Here is a 17118-nt window from a genome sequence, read left to right as displayed (position 1 = left end):
ATATTTAAATAAATAAAATCCTGCAGATTGCACTTATGTTGTGAGCTATCCATCATTTGTTTTTTTGCAACATGAGTCAGGTTTTGCTTCCCACTGTTATTATCTTGTGTCCTGTTCCCAGCAGCATAGACTACAGTCATTTCATTAAACTTACCAAAATGCAAAAAGGACTGAAGTGAACTAAACCAAAAAACAGCTTTAACATGTAGGAAAATTATTTCTACTCCAAAAGTGAGAGTCCAATAGAACCAGCTCAGTAGTGTTTGTACAGTTTTATTTCCTTATGCAATTTACTCCAGCTGTTTGCCAGCATTTGAAAAAGAAAGAGAAAATATAATTGCCCTGCTTAAGTCAATTTTAAAGTATACTTAAAATTTTCCCATATTATCTAGGTACTTCTCTGCTACTTTTTAGAATTTCTAATTGTAGAATTTGCTTGCTGAAAATGTGTGCTTTGGGCTAGAAAGAATATTTAGAAATCCTTACCCAAAAAAAAAAAAGTGGGAGTGGAAATTTAAAAGAGGACCGCCTAATTCAGTATACTAAAACCAGTGTGAGAAGCAGTGTGTGTGAGTGTGAGAGAGAGTGTGTGTGTGTGTGTGTGGTGTAAAATGTGCTTTACAAAGTGCTGAGAGTTTGATAGGAATGTTTGATTAGCTCCTCTCAGAAGAGAAAACGTGCTTGGACCTCTTCTTGTTTCTTCTTTAGAATAATTTGGATGGGATCTGTGATGCAGAAAAGCTTAAGGAAAAAGGGATATCCGTTCTCTGTGGTGGAAAAGTTTTGAAAAAAATTTGCTTTCTTCAAACAAGGTATGTTCTAATGAATTGCTATGTTATTTAGGTAGTTTGTTTTCCATTTCTTGTTATAAAAACATGAAAATATATTTATCATTAAGAAACTAGAATATATCCCTTGACCAAGTAACCAGTCTACAAATTTCAGTCTCAGGAGAATTGAATGGTAACTGACATCTTTGGAAACAACTAATATATGTATATCAACTCTAAATAAATTGTGCTGAGGTTAAGATTAGAATAAGATTTTCACTATATCTTTTAAACCAACTTAACTGTGGTTAACATAAGTTGAAAAGTATGTTTGTGCAGAACTTTAAAGTACGTTTAAATCTATTATTACCCCACATTATACCTTACTGCCTATGTGGAATACAATACTGCTGCTGCTACAGCAGAAAAAATTGCTTGTAACAATGAAGGAAAAGAAGATACGGGCATATTGATGCTAAGTTAAAAGAGAAATTATTTAGAGTAGATCTATACTTTTCTCTATTCAGACAGATCTTGGAGAAATGTGGCTACATATGTGATTTTGTATCTTGTTTACAGTGGAAGTATTTTCTTAGGTTGAATGTTTCTTTAACTGATAACCCCAAGAAACAGCCGGCATTGTTAAGTCTTCTATTGTAGCCCAACTTTACACAGGGAAACAGGATACGAAATCTCTTTCAAGCATGATTTGTGTTAAACCAGTATAAACATGAAATAAATGCCTCAAGCTCAGGTTAAACAGAGAGGATAAGATTGAATAATTAGACGCGATGGTTTGCTCTGAACAACCCACGGCATCCTTGCCATCCCCAGCTTTGAGAGTGGAATTCAAGATTTTCTTTGGGTTTATTGTAAATATAAAACCAGGCATTTTTGGCCATGGTGGTTATTCAAAAATGTGAGCGCTAAGAAAATAGCATTTTGCCATTACGTTGTGTTGCAATAAATTTGGACGTTTTGGTGGTAACGTTCTAAGGTTGTTTTTCTCTCGGTCTCTTGAAAGATGAAAATAGCCTGTAGCCAAGAAAGATCAAATACTATTTGTTTGTGTATTTTCTCTGTTGTGCGTGTGTGAACTGCAAGCAGTAGCTACTCCCCCATAGGAAAGCTGGAAGTGCCTGTCTTTTATTTATCGAATTAAAATACCCTCTTTTGTTGAAGGACTTTAGACAAAGAATTGCAAGACTACAAGGGCTGCATTTTTAATTGCAATATGCTGGTTTCCCAGACCAAGCTTCATTTAAATATATCTTATACCTCACCCCTGAAAGGAAATACGGTAGGAACTTTGAAAGTGCTTAATATCTATCCTGACATAGCGTTTACTTTGTGAATAGCGTTTAGACGATCTAATTATTTTTTTTGCCAAGTTGTTGATCACATGAAGAATAGTTTCTTTCAGTGAAAATACACTGGGTTTGAGAATGGTTTATGAATAGCATCGGGAGAACAAAAATGCTTGTGCTGTTCCCATCTGCAATTCCTATAAGACATACTGCTAGACAGGAAAGTGGTGTGGTTCGGTGCCATGTCCCAAGCCAGGAGCCCTAAACCACAGTCACAGCTCTGTCACTGTTTAGTGGTGTTATCTTGAGAAAGGCGTGTAACAGTTTTTGACTTTTTTTTCTCCATCTGAAAAATAGAAATAGCAATCCCTGCATACAACCCTTCCCAGGATGGCCATGGAGTTCCATATTGATTCTCAGTTTTAAAAGGGATTTGAATTGTGAAAAGTTCTAAAGAAATGGAACCATTCTTCCCAAAAATTAAAAAAAAAAAAAAGAATGCATGGGAAGGAATCACTGGTTGTGAAATAAATGTTTCGTGGCCTCTAGGATGTTCCTACAACAATGCCCACATGTGTGACTTAGCCTCTCCTTGCCAGTTTGGAGGCACGTGCCAGGGATCAAGAGCAGTGGATGCAGGACAGAGCTCACCACTCTGTCAGTGGAAGGGCATTCTAGCTGTGTGACCTTGGGGAGGTTACTCAACGTCTCTGTGTCTCCATTTCCTCACAAAAGAAGTGAGGAAATTGCCTTCCTAATCCTATGGTTCTATGTACTGGAATATCTTCAATGTTAAGATATGGCCAGACCAATTTCACTGTTGAGACTTTCTGTATACTATTGATACAATATCAAAACAGGGTAGTGGAACCTACAATATATTGAAAATGTCTGTGCTCACCTAACTAAAGACTTCAACACACACACAAATGAAAAGTAATATAACTTTATGCTAATGAAATATAATCCAGTGTGTATACATGTATGTGTGTATGTATAATCCTATGTGTATAAATAAATATATGTAGATGTATATTTACACTTATCTTTCCATAGAGGACAGTGTGGTTCAGACTTCTTTTAGTTCTCTGGTGCATTTCTATGACTGTATGACCTCATGTAGCGATAATGTCAAATATCTAAATTTAGGGCAAGTGAAGGCCAAGTGGCCCTCCTACGCTATGGATCCTGTAGGGGCTTGTCAGGGAGGAGGTTCTGACACTTCTTAGATGTGTTACCTTTGGCAAATTTTGTAAATCTCCTGGGACTCAGTCTTCTCATCTGTAAAAAGAGTCTACTATTAGTGATTACCTCATAGGGTTGTGGCAAAAAAACTCCAACTTGTAGCTAGTACAAGTTGTTGTAGCTTGGTCAGTACCCAAACGTTAGCAAGTAATTTTTTATGGTATGGGACCGGAATGAAGAACTTAAATCAGCTGTTAAACAAATCATTTGCAATCTTCTTCAAACTTTTAAACATTAACTCTTTGGATGTAGTAAGCAAACAGATATATGGAACTATATGATCTTAATATAATTAATAGAAATTTGGGGCTTCCCTGGTGGTCCAGCAGTTAAGATTCTGTGCTTCCAATGCAGGGGGTGCAGGTTTGATCCCTGATCAGGGAACTAAAATCCCAAATGCCATGTGATACAGCCAAACATTTTTTTTTCAATTATTAGAAATTTCTTGCTATCTTGCAGCAGGTCTGAACTAATCAATAGTTCAACAAATATTAAATCAAGAGTGGCACAGCCATTCTTTGATGTCTGTATTTTGAGAAACCCCAAAGGTCCCCTTCTGGTTGCCAAAACATGTGTCGCCCTGTGGCTTGCAGAAGGTGGTAAAATTCCTGGCTCCCTGAACATATATACACTGAGAGAGAGAAGTGCACAGGGAATTTGCTAGTTTCTACAGACGTGAAAATTCCCTGTGCAGGTGGCAGTGAGCAGCTTCTGCCCAGGCAGAGAATGGGGCAAGAAATGAGCGAGAGACCAGGGCCAGTCGTGACTCCCCACCAGAAATGGCTTTCTGATAGTGCCAGCTCTTAAAGTTTCATTAAGGCACAAGACTGCACACAGACAGCCAGGGCCTGATTCCTACATTGGCCTGGACTGCGGGGTTCTCCTGCAGCTAGTTCCTCCAGCTGTGCACCTCTGCCCCTCCAGCCCAACTCCCTTCACCAGATTTTACTGCTGCGCACAGCCCATGGGGAGACCCTGCAGTGACAGGGGTGTTTGCTGACAGCCAGGGGCCCTGCACCCAAGGTTGGCCCTAGCCCTTGCTACCAACCCTGGCTCTCAACCCTACAGACAGCTGACCCTGCAACCCAGTGTATGCACACTCCCGGCTCAAGTCACTGCTACTGCCTGCCCTGATCCCCAGCCTCTAAAGGTGCCACTGAGGACTCCCACAGCCCTTGCAGCCACTGTGGATCCTCTGCCCTCCTCTCCAGGGACCACGATGTTGTTGATGCTGTGGCCTGAGCTGTCAAGCTATCACATCTCCTTGGACTCAGAGCTAATACAACGCCCATACTTAAAGCCCTGCACCATTAGATGGGTCACAGTACACTCTGGTGTGCCTCTGCTCGCAGGCGAAGGTCTTTCCTTACAGAAGTCAGTCCATGAAGTTGGAAAGAGGTAATTGCTTCTTCCAATGCATAGATATCCACACAAGGCTATGGGCATCATGAAGAATCAGAGAAACACGCTGCCACCAAAGAAACACAGTAAACCTCCAGTAACTGACACCGAAGAAATGGAGATGCATGAACTGCCTGACAAAGAATGCAAAATAATTCTCCTAAAGATGCTCAGAGAGCTACAAGCAAATACAGATAAATAATTTAACCAAATCACAGGAACAAAATGAGAAGCTCAGCAAAGGGACAGAGAAGATTGAGAAAGAACCCAATGGGAATTTTAACTAAAACACACACACACACACACAAATTAAAGTTAATCTGAGACCATCTAGGTGAGTTCCTCTTTACAGACCAGGAGGTGAAGGGCCAAAATCCTATTCACAATAGAGCAAAGACTATTTCAGTCTTGTTGACTGCATTTTCCTATGGTTATCACAAAACACACAGTTGTAGAAACTGGATTCAGAATTTGTTTTTAATCAACTAGAAAACTTTTCCACTTCAACAGACTGCAAGCCTTAAAGAAATCCTGAGATCGCCCATCAGAAATGCTCCAGGCTGCCTGGAAAATGTGCGCAGCAGGCACCAGGTGATGCTTGGAGTTGAGACCCATAAAAGCGGCACATCGTGTGGCAACCTGCAAAGAGCAAATCCCCCACCAGCAGATGTTGTGACTGGAATCCACTCTCACATTCCTCGGGTGCTTATACCCTGAGGGAGAAAGGGGAACTGAGATGCCAGAATCCTTCCTGAGTCAAATTCACAAGCCAGGGTCTCAAAATAAAGCAGAGTAAAAATTCATTTGATTTAGATTCAGTTTAGAGAATATTTTGCTGTGTTTGATTTTGGTCTTATAGCTTAAAAAAATATTTAGGCCCATGTCTACAACAAAAGTCCGTCTAGTCAAGGCTATCGTTTTTCCAATAGTCATGTATGGATGTGAGAGTTGGACTGCAAAGAAAGCTGAGCACTGAAGGATTGATGCTTTTGAACTGTGGTGTTGGAGAAGACTCTTGAGAGTCCCTTGGACTGCAAGGAGATCCAACCAGTCCATCCTAAAGGAGATCAGTCCTGGGTGTTCATTGGAAGGACTGATGTTGAAGCTGAAACTCCAATACTTTGGCCACCTGATGCGAAGAACTGACTCATTGGAAAAGACCCTGATGCTGGGAAAGATTGAGAGCAGGAGGAGAAGGGGACGACAGAGGATGAGATGGTTGGATGGCATCACTGACTCAATGGACATGGGTTTGGGTAAACTCCAGGAGTTGGTGATGGACAGGGAGGCCTGGCGTGCTGCAGTCCATGGGGTCACAAAGAGTCAGACACGACTGAGCAACTGAACTGAACTGCATCAACGTTGGGGCTTCCCAGGTGGCGCTAGTTGAAGAACCTACCTGCCAATGCAGGAGACATAAGAGACGCAGGTTCGATCCTTGGGTTGTGAAGATCCCCTGGAGAAGGGCATGGCAACCCACTCCAGTACTCTTGTCTAGAGAATCCCATGAACAGAGGAGTCTGGCAGGCTACGGTGCATAGGGTTGCAAAGAGTCAGACATGACTGAAGCAACTGAGCATGCACACACTGCTTCATTGTCACTTTGCAAGATGCTTTTTTCAATTCTTCTTAAGAATGCTAGATAACATTCCTTAGCCATTCGATTGAGTCTATTGTCTGACAGCCATCTAGAAGATTTTCATGAGAATGGGCTAAAGATCCCTACAAATCTCTGAGCAGAGAAAGCAGGAACAAAACTACAGAATTGCCTCCTGTCTGGGGCTCTAGGAGAATTCAGCCCAATTATGGTCACAGTTCCTTCACCAAGGATCCTAAAATCAAACCTTGGCAGCCCCTTCATGGAATATAGTCTTGTCATGGCGAAGAGGCTTGCATAACTCAATGAAGCTATGAGCCATGCCGTGCAGGGCCATCCAAGACAGATGGGTCATAGTGGAGAGTTCTGACAAATCGTGTTCCACCGGAGGAGGGAATGGCAGACCACTCCAGTATTCTTGCCATGAGAACCCCATGAACACTATGACAAGCCAAAAAGATAGGATACTAGAAGATGAGCACTGCCCCCAGGTTGGAAGATGTCCGTTATGCTACTGGGAAAGAGCAGATAGCAACGACTAATAGCTCCAGAAAGAATGAGACAGTTGGGCCAAAGTCAGGTGGTAAAAGTAAAGTACGAAGCTATAAAAAACAATACTGCATAGGAACCTGGAATATTAGGTCCATGAATCAAGGTAAATTAGATGTGGTCAAGCAGAAGATGGCAAGAATGAACACTGACATCTTAGAAATCAGTGAACTAAAATGAATGGGAATGGCTGAATTTAATTCAGATGACCATTATATCTACTACTGTGGGCAAGAATCCTTTAGAAGAAATGGAGTATTCCTCTTGTCAACAAAAGAGTTCAAAATGCAATGCTTGGGTACCATTTCAAAAATGACAGAATGATATCTGTTCATTTCCAAGGCAAACCATTCAACATTACAGTAACACAAGTCTATGCCTCAACCACAGATGCCAAAGAAGCTGAAGCTGAATGGTTCTCTAAAGACCTACAAGACCTTCTACAACTAACATCAGAAAAAGATATCCTTTTCATCATAGGGGACTAGAATGCAAAAATAGAAAGTATAAAATGGAGTATAAAATGAAGCAGGGCAAAGTCTAACAGAGTTTTGTTGAGAGGATACACTGGTCATAGCAAACACCCTTTTCCAACAACACAACAACACAACTCTAAACGTAGACATCACCAAATGGTCAATACCAAAATCAGATTGATTATATTTTTTGCAGCAGAAGATGGAGAAGTTCTATCAAAAATAAGACCTGGAGCAAAATCAAGACCTGGAGCTGACTGTGGCTCAGATCATCAGCTCCTTTTTGCAAAATTCAGGTTTAAATTGAAGAAAGTAGGGGAAATAACTAGGCCATTCATGTAGGTATGACCTAAATCGTATCACTTATGATTATACAGTGGAGGTGATGAATAGGTTCAAGTGATTAGATCTAGTAGACAGAGTGCCTGAAGAACTATGGACAGAGGTTCATAACATTGTACAGGAGGCAGTGACCAAAACCATCCCCAAGAAAAAGAAATTTAAGAAGGCAAAGTGGTTGTCCAAAGAGGCTTTACACATGGCTGAGGAAAGAAGAGCAAAAAGCAAGGGAGAAAAGGAAAGATATACCCAACTTAATGCAGAGCTCCAGAGAAGAGCAAGAAAAGAAGGCCTGCTTATAAGAACAGTGTAAAGAAGTAGAGGAAAAAAATTGAATGGGAAAGACTAGAGATCTCTTCAAGAAAATTGGAGCAATGAAGGGAATAATTCATGTAAGGATGGGCACGATGAAGAACAGAAATGGTAAGAACCTAACAGAAGCAGAAGAAATTAAAAAGAGGTGGCAAGAATACACAGCAGAACTATACAAAAAAGGTATTTATGACCCAGATACTCGTGATGGTGTGGTCACTCACCTAGAGCCTGACATCCTGGAGTCTGAAGTCAAATGAGCCTTAGGGAGCATTACTACAAACAACACTAGTGGAGATGATAAATTCTAGCTGAGCTATTTAAAATCCTATAAGATGATGTCATGAAAGTGCTGCATTCAATATGCCTGCAAATTTGGAAAACTCAGCAGTGGCCACAGGACTGGAAAAGTCAGTTTTCATCCCATCCCAAAGAAGGGCAATGCCAAAGAATGTTCAAACTCGCATACAATTATGCTCATTTCACTAATAAGGTTATGCACAAAATCCTTCAAGTTAGGCTTCAGCAATGCATGAACATAGAATGTCCAGATGTACAAGCTGTATTTAGAAAAGGCAGAGGAACCAGAGACCAACATTCACTGGATCATAGAGAAAGCAAGAGAATTCCAGAGAAAGCATCTACTTCTGCTTTATTCACTATGCAAAAGTCTTTGACAGTGTAGATCTCAACAAACTGTGGAAAATTCTTCAAGAGGTGGGAATACCAGACCACCTTACCTGCCTCCTGAGAAACCAGTATGCAGATCAAGAAGCAACAGTTAGAACCGGACATGGAACAACTGATTGGTTCAAAATTGGGAAAGGAGTATGACAAGGCTATATATTGTCACTCTGTTTCTTTAACTTAAATCATGCAATATGCCAGGCTGGATGAATCACAAGCTGGAATCAAGATTGCCAGGGGAAATATCAAATAACCTCAGATATGCAGATGATACCACTCTAATGGTAGAAGAGGAAATAAGGAGCCTGTTGATGAATATGAAAGAGAAGAGTGAAAAAACTGGCTTAAAACTCAATATTCAAAAACCTAAGATCATGGCATCAAGTCCCATCACTTCATGGCAAACAGATGGGGGAAAAGTAGAAAAAGTGAAAAACTATTTTCTTGGGCTCCAAAATCACTGTGGACAGTGACTGCAGCCATGAAATTAAGACGCTTGCTCCTTGGAAGAAAAGCTATGACAAACCTAGACAGCATACTAAAAAGCAGAGATATCACTCTGTTGACAAAGGTCTGTATAGTCAAAGCTACAATCTTTCCAGTAGTCATGTATGGATGTGAGAGTTGGACCATAAAGAAAGCTGAGCACTGAATTGATGCTTTCAAATTGTAGTGCTGGAGAAGACTCTTGAGAGTCCCTTGGACTGCAAGGAGATCCAACCAGTCAATCCTAAAGGAAGCCAACCCTGAATATTCACTGGAAGGATTGATACTGAAGCTCCAATACTTTGGCCACCTGATGTGAAGAGACAACTCATTGGAAAAGACCCTGATGTTGAGAATGACCAAAGGCAAAAGGAAAAGAGGGTGGCAGAGGATGAAATGGTTAGATAACATCATCGACTCAGTGGACATGAATCTGAGCAAACTCTGGGATAGTGAAGGACAGGGAAGCCTGGTATGCTGTAGTACATGGGGTTGCAAAGAGTCAGATGCAACTTAGCAACTGAACAACAACAAATCCTGGCACAATCTTACTGAGGGGGATTCAACTGGTGGCTTCACCTCTGCTAAATCCATGGCTTGAATGGGCCATGTTTTGTAGGAGGATGGTTATGAGAATGTTGATGATAATAGTAATCATGATTAACTATCACCCCACAACAGTAAATACTGCCAACACTTAGTAAGTCTTATGTACCAGGCACTGTTCTAAGCCCTTTTCATCTGTCAACTCATTTAATCCTAACAGCTACCATAGGAGACAGGTGGTTATGATTCCCATTATACAGATCAGAAAACTGAGACACTGAGAAGTAAGTTGTCCAATGTCACACAGCCGGTCCATGATGATGCTCAACTTCAAACCCAAGCATTCTAGTTTCAGAGCTCACATCATCAGTCTACCAGGTAACAATTATACATGGTCTTGGTTTTTCTATCACTGCACAAAATTTATTTTGCCATCCCTAAAAATGCAATTTTCAAGCCAAGTCAGATTTCTAGGAAAATCATTCCTCTTTGTAAATATAGACTCCCCAGTAATACTGATGGAATGGAGTGGAGGTCAGGAAGTCACAGGGGAAAGCTGTTAGGAAGACAGGGTTTTTATTTCTGTCACTCTTGAATAATTTTCTGACTCAAGAATCACTTTTCTGGTGTGTTGGGAAGACTCTCAGGGGCAAGGCCAAGGAGCAGACCTCATTATCAAGTTCTTTGAGTATTCAGTTCCCAAAAGGTATCCTTTATTTTCATTCTAGGGTTAAACTGGTAATGAGTCACAGAAAGAATCAAAGTATCAATTATTAACACACATAGGTGTAATCTAGAAAAAATGGCATAGGTGATCTTATTTGCAAAACAGAAATAGAGACACAGACATAGAGAATAAACGTATGGACGCCAAAAGGCAAAGGCAGAGGGAAGGAATTGGGAGGTTGGGATTGGCAGATATACACTTCTACTTATAAAACAGATCACTAATGAGAGCTTATAGTATAGCACAGGGAACTCTACTCGGTGATCTGTAGTGACCTAGATGGGAAGGAAATCCGAAAAAGAGGGGAGATGGCTGATTCACTTTGCTGTACGGCAGAAACTGACATAGCAATGTAAAGCAACTATACTCCAATTTTTTTTTAAATCAATATCAAGAAAGAATCGTACTGCCTTACAATTCATGCTGCTTCAGAAAATCATTTTCCCTGATAAGGGTCTCTACCTTGACAAGACTCGAGTAAAAATTGCTCAAATTCTTTCCCACAGTGAGAGAAAGGCTAAAGTTTTGTGTGGACATGTGGTAAAAATTCATAAAAATCACCCTTCGGGCTATGGGGAGAAGGAATTCTGTGTCTGCATTTTTTCTTCTCAGAAATAAAAAGGGGGGAAAAAACTATTCCTTTGGGGGCACCCAATGTACAGTTTCCAAGGGATCAGGTCACTGGCATCTCAGTGAGAAGTGAATCTGTCCTCTGGGCCCCTTTATATCCCAGACAGAGAAAACATGCTTGGGACATAAAGGTACAAGTCAACTTGCCCAGACCAGATTCACTTTTAGAACACGGTGAATAAATCTGTACTCTGAACAATAAAAGGAATCTGGGGATGCAGAGCTATTCAATGACAGCAAAACAAATATTTATTGGGTTACTACCATGTACCATCCACAATTCTATATGCTTGGGAAGAACAGGGAACAAAATAGTCTCCATTCTCCTAGAGCTGCCAACCTGGGACCACATGATAAATAAATAGACATAAGAGGTCTGAGTCTGGTGGTGATATGGGCTGTGAAAAAAAACTTCAGAAAGTGGAATAAGGGGGCTGGACAAAGCAGTGATGATTTGCAATGTGTGGTTCATTCAATAAATGTCTGATAAAGGGATGTTTAAACTGAGAGAGAGGTGAAGGAAGCCAGGGAGCAGCCTTTGTGGATTCTTAGCCAGGAAGAGTAAGTGCAAAGACCCTGAGGTTGGACCATGCTTGGGAGCAGGCTGGGGGAGGAGGAAAAGAGGTGAGATCCGGGGTGTCCTTTGGAAAGCAGACACAGAAGGTACCATCCTAATGCTCCCAGATTTTACCCAGACACCCCCAAATGCCCACTCACACACTGTCTCTGGACAGTTCCTGCCTCTGCCCTGGATGAAATCTGAGTAGGTCCGATGCTCAGGGTTTTAAAAGAGCTTGCTTACATTACACCTGCCAACAATCTCAGTGCAGTCATTAATGTGGAGGTGATACTTAGGTAATACTTAAAAACTTGCAAATGGCATTCACAGTTTCATCCCCCATCTCAGGCTTGCTTCCTGCAATGGGAAAGGGCAGGCTTGCACTCTCTTTCCCTGCATTGCATCTTTACCACTCTTCCCCTTGACTGCTAATGGTAGTTTCTTCAGTTCCAGAGTTGAAGAGGTCACAGAGAGGAAAGATAAAGGTGACAGAGGGCCTCACCGGTTGGCACTGTTCTAAGTTGGCACCCAGGTTCCCTAGGCTTGGCAGGCATGTACCACTGTTTCTTGTCCCCACCACTGTTTCTTGTCCCCATAGGAGCACTTCTATGGGTTCTTTGAAAATGCCCCTGACTTTGTTAGTGACCCCTTGCCTGTGGTTCCCAGATGTCATTTCATATGAGTTTGCTCTGGCTGGGGGCTTACAGTTCCTCCCCCAGCCACTGGGCAGCTGGCGAGCGGTGTCCAGTGGCTTTCTGCTGCCCTTTCCCGAGCCCTCCCTGGACCCGGCTTGGGAGGTACCTAGAGCCACCCCAGGCTGACCGTCACACAGGTAGTCTTGTTTGCCATGAACTATTCCCTCTCTGTCTTAATCAGGAGTCCACTGTGCCCTCAAGTCCACAAGACACAACTACTCAGTCATTTCGACTGGTCCCTGGGCATCCAAGCTGGACTTCCAAAGAAGGTAACCAAAAACCAGGATCCTGGCTATCTGCCCCACTTCAGACAACACAGGTGGTTGTAGAAGCCAAGGGGGTAGCTGGAGATTAGAGAGCAGGGTTTCTTTAGAAATAGTTGTTGGCATGTTCCCTCCTCCTCTGCCTCCCCAGATGCAGAAAGGGAGCCAGTGGTCTCCCCACTTCCACCCACTCAGGCAATGGTGAGAGAAGCTGCAAGGAGACCACTTAGGAAGAGGGAAGTAGTTGGCACTTGGTTTCAGCCGAAACTTAGACAAAGACTCATCCTATTTTAACATCCCATTACACAGCCAATTACAATACTCTCAAATGTTTATTTAGATGGGTGTGTTATGCCTGGTTAAACTTAAAAATACGCCTGGTGCATCACTTTACCCTAAATAACATTTGTGAGAAGGAGAAAGCTGTGTGTGAGTTCAGGTCCAAATATGACTCTCAAATAACAAAAAAAAATCTCTTAATCCTCATAACTAAGACTGTTTTGTCACAAATGTATGTATTTCAGAGTGTGTCTCTAAGCTATTGTCCACAGAGCATTTCAAAAGCCTAGGACAGATGCATCAAGGCAAAAAAGAAGGGAAAAACCATCTTTTGATGGTAACATGGGGGGTAGTAAGTGGGATTAAGTGTTTGAGGCGTGGATTCTGTTACATACTTATTCCATAACTTACTTACAGCTTACTAAAGTTTGATTGCTTGCTAAAGTTCTCTGAGCCTCAATTTCCTACCCTGAAAAATGGGTGCAATAATAGCGACCTGATGGGATCACCATAATAAATAAGATCACACAGGTGCAATGTATAATATATGGTGAGCATTCAAAGAATGATATGACTGTTATTATTAGAGTGGACTGTAAGCTTCCAAAACTTTCCTTCAAGAGGAACAAAGGACCAAGGACAAATCCCATGTCCAGACCACCAGACAGCTCAGCCACAGTGGACAGAGCTGGGAATGGGCCCAGGGGACCTCTGGAGCATGAGGCCACATGGCTCCCAATGGAGAGCTGGGTCTCCTGCTTCTAAATGACTCTCTTTCTCCTGCTGGTCCCCACCAATTTCTGGGACTTAATCCTTCAGAGCCATTAATAGCTCAGCCTCAGTCCCAGTCCTCCTCCACAGCCCCCACTCTCCCCAAGCCTCTGGTTGCTGGAAATCAGGAATGCACTGGGACCCGCAGCCCCATGCCTGCCTCATGGTCGCAGCCAGAGAGCTGGACCCTGTCATCTGAGACTAACCCACTCTTTACCAAGAGGCCGACAGCAAAATACTACAGACCTTGTAGACACACCCTCATCTTCCTACCTCAGCTGGAAGGCTGTGCCAGACCCAAAAATGTTTTTCTGGGCCTCAGAATTGAAGGCAGACCAAAAAAGCACAGAGCGTTTGGGCCAGTTAAGGCCCTGGGGATCCCAGCTGGACTGAACCAAATACCCAGCTCCAGATTCAACAGTGGACGGCCCCTTGGCAACCACAAACCTCAGAGCCCAGGGGAGAGAACTTGCTGGGAGGAAGAGGGCTAATCCACAGTGTCAAATGCGTTAGGTAAAGATGCTGCTGATGAGAGAAACTCGTCTTCCAGAGCTTCCATGAGAACCATTTAAACCGAGAACGGTTTCCGGAGTAACTACAAGGAGCAGTCATGGTCCACCTGGCCTTTTACTGAGGCCCTCTGCCCGTCCCCCTCCAGATTTACTGCTCTTCCTGCCCCCTTCCATTACAGAGGATAAATAACTCTTGGAAGGAGTTCTTTAGAGCTCATTTGGGGGCATGCCTGCAAACTAGTATTTTTTCCCACTGGCAATATAAGATCTAAACTACCACTTCAGAAACGTAATTACTGTTTGCAGCCTCACTGGAAATCACTATTGGTCGAAGTCTTTGTGGATGTGGTAAGCATTACCATATGTCAGGTTCTTAACAAGGTACAAAATGATGGTCTGAAACACACGCACCAGGACAGGCTTTCCCTTTTTGGTTCTGTGACATGTAGAAACATGCCACATGGATCAATGATTCTCATGGCATAGGCATATATCAATTATCGAACACGTGCATAAGAGCATTTTAATCCACTCAGCTTCCCAGGGGTGAATATCTTTGCTTTAGGATTTTCCCTGAATGGTGTAGTGATCAAAAATGATCTTGGAAAAGGGATCTTGAGTAGTATACACTTTAACCATCAAAAAAAATTACCTATAATATCTATGGAAAATTCCTAGATTGAAACATCAGTAAATATAAGATTCTGATACATACACTGAAAAAATGAACATTCTCTTAAATCAGAGTTTCTCAACCCTGACACTATTGGCATGTCAGGCTGAACAATTCTTGTTTTTTTTTTTTTAAGCAGGTATTTATTTGGCTGTGTGGGGTCTTAGTTGTGTCAGGTGGGATCTTTTGTTGTGCTGCATGGGCTCAGTAGTTGCAGCTCATGGGCTTAGTTGCTCCGCGGCATGTAGGATCTTAGTTCTCCAACCAGGGACCAACCTGCAAAGCGAATTCTTAACCACTGGACAACCCGGGAAGTCCCTAAATAATTCTTTGTTGTGGAGGTTGTCCTGCATGCTGTAGGATCTTCAGCAGCATCCCTGGTCTCTACCCACTGGATGCCAATAGCATCTCCGCCCAAGGTTGTGACAACCAAAAATGTCTTCAAACTTTGACAAATCTTCCCTGGGGGACAAAATCACCCCTTGTCGTGAACCATGGTCATTAAGTACATCAGGAACTCCACAGGGACATTCTGACAGCATGATTTCAGGGTCTCCTTCTCCCATTTTTCTACATAGAGCATCCCAGGCATGCAGACCATGTTTTTCTTTCTCAGTGGCTGCCACGGCTCTTGGATATGAGCTGTGTGACCTTAGGCAAGTCACTTCACTGCTCTGAATTATAGGAATAACAATGTCTGTCTACTGCCTCAAGAGGATCTTAGGTGGTTTGGATGAGAGAATTGTTGAGAAAACACTCTGCAGATTCTGATATAAACCTATATTATTACAGTCTTCCCTAGTTGAATTCACTGAATGGCCAGGCACGGTGAGTTAGAAAGCAGTCAGGAATAATCTTTCAGCCGTAAGCTCCCTCCAAAAGGGAAATTCGTTATCTCACAGAATAGGTGGTCCCGAGGTAGGCCCAGCCTCCAGGCATGAGACAATCAGAGATCCAGCTCCATTTCTCTGATCCATTTGGCTGCCTTCCTCCTTTTTGTGCTGGCTTTTTCCTCAGTCTAAATTGCCTCATGGTCACAACATGGCTGCATACTGGTAACAACCCACTCCCTTATTCATTTCCAGCAAGAGAGGTAACCTCATTCTGAAAAACATAGAATTTAAGTTTTCCCTTTCTATTGGTTTGATTCAACTTAGGACATAGCCCACCCCTTGAGTAGTCATGGTCAACTGGCGCGGGCCCTCTGCTGATGGGCTCAAACTTACAGTCCTGAAGCAATCACCAGCGAGGTGGAATATATACATATTTGGAATCATCCTTGGCATAGACTTGGAGTCAGATCCACAACAGAAGCTGGGGATAGACTGGCTTCCTTGGAGCCTTCTGGCAGCATTTACTCCTTTTGTCAAGTTGGGGTTGTGTTAGGAAGGAGGAAGCCAGGAATCAGGTACTCTGCTAGGCAACCAACAGTGCCCAGTCCAGACAGCTTGACTCAGATTCTAAGCACATCTTCAGGAGTCTGGTGCATCCTTAGGAGCCAAGATATTGAGAAAAAGCAAAATTTTCCCTGCCTTCCTTGCCTGATTGGCTTGCACTTTTCTTTAGGCATTTCCTTGAGATAAAAGAATGAAAGAACTGGAACAAGAAGGGAAATAAGAAAAACTACTGTCCTCTCTGGCTTATTCTCTTTCTTTACAGAATCCTTGGGTTTGTAACAGTGGCCACCGATGTCATGGCAACAGGAAATGCAGTGTTATGGGCTTAGTCCAAAGGAATACGATCTGTACAAGCTTTTACATGCAGGCTGAGGCCACCTCCCCATTGTAAAGGCCCCTCTAAGTGCCAGCCTTCCTTTTTCCGTCCTCACCAGATCAACCCACATCACTGACAAGTGGCTGAGGCTTTATATCAGGCAGAGATGGAGAAAGCAAGGGTGCAGATGTGGCCTCCCCCCATTCAGGGATTTTTGGCATTTTGAAAATATAGCACAAGCCTCTCATAACTTATATGTTTCCAAATGAACACTGGTTCTTTCTGCCTTGTGGACAAAGGGCATTGTTAGGTGCTCCCCCACGTAGCACCATAGATCAGACAAACACTAGCCTTACATAAATCCTACATATCCATTACAGCAGATTTTCTTCAAGTGAGTGGCTCGTGAAAGCCTCGAGGGGGCTTATTAAAAATGATGAATGCAAAAATAATTTTTAAGCCTTCCATGTCTCCCTATTGCCTAAAGGATCAATTCCACATTCTTCAGGCATGACAGTCAAGGCTGACATGGCCCCTTCTTTCCTCTCTAACAGTCTGACTCCTCTCCCAGCCTGACCCAG

The 17118-nt window shown here is 42.5% G+C and overlaps 1 protein-coding gene across 3 annotated transcripts in view; it reads left to right on the top strand.

Annotated features, from left to right (window-relative positions):
- The first annotated feature begins 544 nt into the window (after positions 1–544).
- The window catches only part of VIT (vitrin), a 127022-nt gene continuing 110448 nt past the window's right edge, over positions 545–17118 (top strand). The window contains exon 1 of one of the 3 annotated variants that reach the window (XM_081596241.1): positions 545–812. The gene's annotated coding sequence lies outside the window, so the exon portion shown is untranslated. The remainder of the gene's footprint in view (positions 813–17118) is intronic. The other 2 variants (XM_081596242.1, XR_014083673.1) reach the window with 2 other exon arrangements.

Source organism: Giraffa tippelskirchi, chromosome 4 (assembly GCF_054371585.1).
Source record: "Giraffa tippelskirchi isolate mGirTip1 chromosome 4, T2T-mGirTip1v1.2.pri, whole genome shotgun sequence".
NCBI lineage: Eukaryota > Metazoa > Chordata > Mammalia > Artiodactyla > Giraffidae > Giraffa > Giraffa tippelskirchi.
The sequence above is the reverse complement of the archived record's forward strand: the minus strand, read 5'-3'. Positions and strand labels throughout refer to the sequence as shown.